A 6170-nucleotide genomic window follows, 5' to 3' on the forward strand; every position below is an offset into this window, starting at 1 on the left:
TGGTATAATAAAAACTGAAAATAAAATGCACTATAATAGTATTTAAAGACGGATCAACCGATAAATGCAAGTGTAATAGGGTACAATGCTGGATACGCACTGAATGACATGTCACTCTTACCCAACGCCAAGGCCGGCGGAAAGCATGGGTGACCCATCTGACCGCACAGGGTGGCACATTTTTTTGAAACCTTAAGGGTGGTATCGTTTATAAATAAAAATACGTATTCATTGTAAATCTAAAAGAAAAATAATGCTTATTATGTTCTAATATGATATGGGCTATCCGCTATAGCATTGTTGCTCGGCGCGATTTGAGATTATTTTTAGGTAGGTACGTATACAGGTGGAGGGATTGGGGGTTCAACATGTACGTCCAGCAGTTCCAATTTTGTGTTATTTGATAAAAATATATTATAGTGAGTTGACCTAGTACCTTAGTGTAAGAACATTATCTGTATCGTGTTATAGTATATACCCATATATAATACAATATATTATATTATAATACCACTACTCTATAAATACTTATATATACCTATATAAACTATACTATATACTCTGTAAATACTACTCTATATACTTATATAAAGTACAGTGTATAGTATTTAGATAAATTTATATAATACATAGACTACGTCGTTATTGTGAACGTCTACTTGTAATATGCTTACATTATATTATACCATTGGAATGTGTGGATAACTTCAGCCCGTCGGAATCCCGCACCTGCTATATGATAAAAGCACTAACAGCAGTGGTGGTTTTGACATGTAATTTTACATGAAGCTGAAAAATATTAAATAGTAAATACCCTATTACTCTAAGGGCCAGTTGTACCGTCTAATGGGTAAGTGGTAAAGGGTAATAGGGGTAAGGGGTATAACAAAATATGTTTTAAAATATCACCATGACAAAATAATAATTTTATCATATTCACAGATATACATATTATATTACCTACCTAGGTAGGCATAATATTATTATCATAAATTGAACTAATCCATATGAATACTGAGAAATAACTAAATTTTCCTTTATTTTAATTATTTCATTCAATTAGATCAAAATATCATATTAATATATTATCACCAACTAATACTACACAATCAAGATCACTTAAATAAAAATAAATATCTTAATATTGTTGTGTATTTATTTATTTTTATAGAATTAAATTAAAATGTAGATTTGGTTTATTATTTAGGTTTACGTTAATTGTATAGTTTTTTCTTAGTGATAAGAAATGGGTAGATGACCCGGCTATTGTTATAGGTATACATGGGGCCACTTGCTATTAGTTACATAGGCGTAGGATGGTCGATTTTTTTGGGGGGCTTAGCCCCCCCTTAAATATGCCTATGTATTAGTAAGTATATTGTATATAATAAGTGGGCCCTAATTATATCTAGTTTCTCGGTAAGGAAAATGGACCCAGTATGCGCCTGGTGTGCCTTCTTTATTATTATTAGTCATAAGTACATTTACCCAACTAGTCACACAGTCCACAGCACCCGAAATAAAAACACTTGTAAAATATAAAATTTCGTATTATGCGATTTTTAATACATTTTTTAATCATAATATTATATTTATTTGTGAAAATGCGCTACAACGTTTTTGATTATATTTTTTAATTATCATATTATATTATATTTATTTGTGACAATGTGCTATAACGATTTTTATATTATTTTTTTAATCGTCATATATTTATTTTTATAAATTCGTATACACACATTTAATTGCATGTATACATATTTAACCTTTTCCGCCGTGTAGGAACTAACATACATACCTGGTATTATCCGTATAGGAACTTACATAATATGTACCTTTTCCTAACGTATGTACTTTTTGTACCTGCTACTCTCGTGTAGGAATTTACATTCACCCAACGATTCCACACGCATTCACAATTATAACAATATTATACACATAATACATACATAGACAGAGTGTCCCGTGAGGTCCCATTAGCCGTAGAGGGGGACTCGCCACCCGGACAAGAACCGGTCTTTTTACCGTTTTACCTATAAACTAAAAAAAATATTAAAAATCATGAGATTAATGAATATAAAATGTTGAAAAGTCAAAATTTTCACAAAAATGAACTCTATTAAAAATTACTTTTTTTAACCTTTTTACCAAACAATGTAAATATATTAAAAAATAAAAATGTAACGTCTTTGTTTCTTTGAGTCTAATAAATAAAAACAGATTTATGATATATTTATATTATGTGTTGCAATATATAAGAGCTATAATCAAATAATTAAATTAAGCCGTGAATACAATGATGGGTTTTTGAATACCATTAATTAAAAATTATTATACTATTAAAGCTTCCCCTCTCCTCATCAATGGTAACTTGAACCAAAGTATTATGGCATATAACCTCATATTAAACAAACAAATCGTGTTAAAAATAAATTACCAAAATAAAATAATTTAAATGACGCTTCTTTGTTACGCGCATGACGAGACGACAATATAATAATCACCCATTGTGCTACGTGTCCTACGTAAATCCGGTAAGTCTGACGATTTCTATTCTGATCATGCTGTTCCGTCGCAATACGATACGATCGATGCAATAAAATACAATCAGATTTGTTTTTCGTCGGATTCACGCAGGACATGGTGTTAGGGTTTAGTATGTCTTAATCAAAATCACCCTGTAAACCACAATACAACTCAGGAAAAACCATTATGGTAATGTCAAGACGGATTTTATTTAAGACGATTTTCCTAAAAAATATGAATAAGACCGCCATTTGACTCGGGAAATAAACAAATTCACTAGTATTAGGTACAACGAGTAATAACTAAATCAAAATCATAGGTACCTAAATTAAAAAGCGACCCGACAGTAAATAATATTCGTAGCGGTTATTAAAAGGGGAGGCGGTAAACTGCGGAAAAATTTATCTTTTTCTAAAATTCGATATGTAAACTGCGACAAATAAAAATTTAACATTATACAATCTGCGACAAAACCGATTAGATACATTATACAAACTGTACAAATTTATTTTATATACCTATATGTATATACATTACATCAGTATCGATAGGATAACATAAATTATATGGGTACCTATATCATATTAACTTATGAGTTATTATTTAAATATAATTATGTATTTTTGTTCTTTATGACCAATTTATCTCCGCATATTTATATTTTATATATTGAGCATTCCCATATTGTATAACCACTGTTTAACACTACTAATATTGTTTGATATTCTAGCTTAACATTGTTGTAAATGTTGAATTAAATATTCAATTTCTTAAAATACTTCTCACTAGTAAGTACTAAGTATACATTTAAAAATACATTTGGATTTACCTTACCAATTTGTATGTAACATAATACAATTAATTAAACGATTTACGTACATACTATCACATAGGCAATAGGTATATATATGCATTATATTATAATTTATGTTATCGTATCGATTTGTAAATACAATATTATATAGTATAGGCATATAAATAAATTGCCGCAGTTTGTATAATGTAGCTGATCGATTTTGTCGCAGATTGTATAATGTTAAATTTTGTTTTGCCACAGTTTTCTTCTTTGTGTTCCCTGACTCCCTGGCCGATTTATTGTTGTAAATATATGTATCACTTTGCGGGTTCTGAATATATACCGCACTGCAATATTCAAGGCAGTAGGTATAGTAAGAATACCTATACGGCTATACCATATTTATGGCATATACATGGTGGGTAAAATTACCTTCACGTTCTTTTGGGGACTAAATTCACTTACTAAGAGCCTCGTATAACTGTATGCCTACTTATTGGACCTTGGACGCATATGTATTGTACTGTCAGACCTTCAGAATATTTATGGTATTACCGGCAGAAAAAAATCAAAATCTCACAAAATAATATAATAATCTTACCGTGGAGAACGTATTACTATATATATTTCGTTATAATAATATATGTATTTTTCGTTTTTAAACGACGGACGGCGTGTTATTTTGGGTTTGGGACTTTGGGTACTTCGATCGTTGAAATAAACGATAAAACATATTGTTATAATTTAAAGGAACGAGAAAAAAATCTTTCCGCTGCAGTTCATTGTTATAGCTCAATATGTTACTGCTGTGGGTCATGCAGCTGGGCACGTTAATATTTATTTGAATGGACATCCGGTAGACGGGAAAGCAAATGGTACCCTACAAGCATTTATCTTGTAAACTGTGAATAATTGGAATTTGTACAATATGTTTTCTTTTCGTCGTACTTCTAAGCCCAGTCGGCGGCGGGAATATAATGATTAATGTCGATTGATGGCGTCTTGTAAAATGTATACCGTCTGGGCTCTGCAGGGCCGCAGGTTACCTATACCTATGCCCTTTATAATTATAAAGTATATTATTGTATACTTAATATAAAAATATAGGTATACCTACTCGACGACAATCCTAAATTCGCTATCTACAGTTGTTTATCGTTTACGATGAAAAATTTTCGGTTTTCAATATAATATTATGTATAGCATGGTGGCCAAACTCGGAATTTCATATTTCCATGTTATATATATAATATATATATATATTTATATAGGTATGTGGTAGTGTGGAGTGTGTAGGTACTGTGACTATACACGCACAGACTATTTACAAATTATTTTATACCTACAACAATTTGAAATAAAATAAGAAATCGGAGTTCAATGCAGCCTGTAGAAAATCATCTTACTTCAGATAAAAAAATGGTTATCGAAATCCGACAACTCTACAAGTCCTGAGAGTTTTTCCTGTAAAATCATTTATTTTAATATAATATATACAGTTATACAAACCTCCTCAGCCCCTGAATAAGGTATCTGGCGATAGATTATAGTAGAAAAGTAGCATAACTAAGGTGGCAAATAAAATGTAAACAATTTATAGAATTACAGAAAATTTAAAAATCTGCACGGGCTAAAAGCAGTTTATATTTTATTGTTTTATCTCGCCAAGTCTTTAAAGCAATGTCTATGGGGCAGTTCTAACCATTATCTATAGAAAATTTAGGATTTCTAAATAATAATTGAAATAGCAATAGCAGTACCACCTGGCGTTGCCCGAGTCAAAATATTATAAATTGTGCCAGGGCGGGCCATAGTGCCGTGTGTCCAATCTGCAGTAAAAAAGTACATAATCGTTATTCGTCTTGAATCATGATTATGCTAACCTTTGATGAGTATGATATTATTGCACAACAATGGCATTATAATATTATATCGGCCGTTCAAAGTCCATTTAAATCGATCACTAATTGTCTTTTAATCTTTATCTCCGTTAGTAATGTGCATAACGTGTTCTTCATATTCCGAAAACGTAATTTATTGTATGGCCATAAGGCCATTTATTGCAGGAATACAAAAAACACACATACGAACACACAGACACACAACCCTTTATCTAAACTATAGTATTCCAAATTGTACTTGATTACGACACATTAGACCATATTTATTTTTAAATGCATTAAACACATGCCTATATTATATTTTTCTCCATACGGACCAAACTACTATATAATATAAAATTATAATATATCGCATATATATACTTGTTTTCCCACCCGTTTAGGATTTAAGATTAATGCCCATAATATATTAATATCTGTATCATTGCGTTTGACAGAATAAGAAGAATAGGTAGTTCACACTCGACAATAACACGTCCGCGAAGTTGGCACCCCCACATTGAGATATCGACTTCACACCAGCGCCAATATTTTGCAACTGATTTGCAACAATTTGAAACGTCGCCCATTTTCCGGAAAATCCGATTTCCCGATGGTAGTACCATCAATTACCACAGGCATTTTTTAAAAATTATTTTTATTTATCAATGTTATAAATTATTAATTAATAATACCTAACTCGAAAATAATGTTTAATACCTAGGTACTGATTTATAAAATATAATATGATTCATAAAAGTTATAAAAAAAAATCAATTTGCTATCAAATAGTACCATCAATTACCACGGGCATATAATTAACATTATTTTTATTCATTAATGTTATAAATTATTTTTGAGTTGTTAATGATTAGTGAATGCAACTAATAAGAATGATGATCAGTCAAATTCATTTTTTTTATAACTTTTTTAATTTATATTTATTAGTCATTATTATAAAAAATTTT

The sequence above is a fragment of the Metopolophium dirhodum genome, chromosome 1 (genome assembly GCF_019925205.1).
Source record: "Metopolophium dirhodum isolate CAU chromosome 1, ASM1992520v1, whole genome shotgun sequence".
NCBI classification, from domain to species: domain Eukaryota; kingdom Metazoa; phylum Arthropoda; class Insecta; order Hemiptera; family Aphididae; genus Metopolophium; species Metopolophium dirhodum.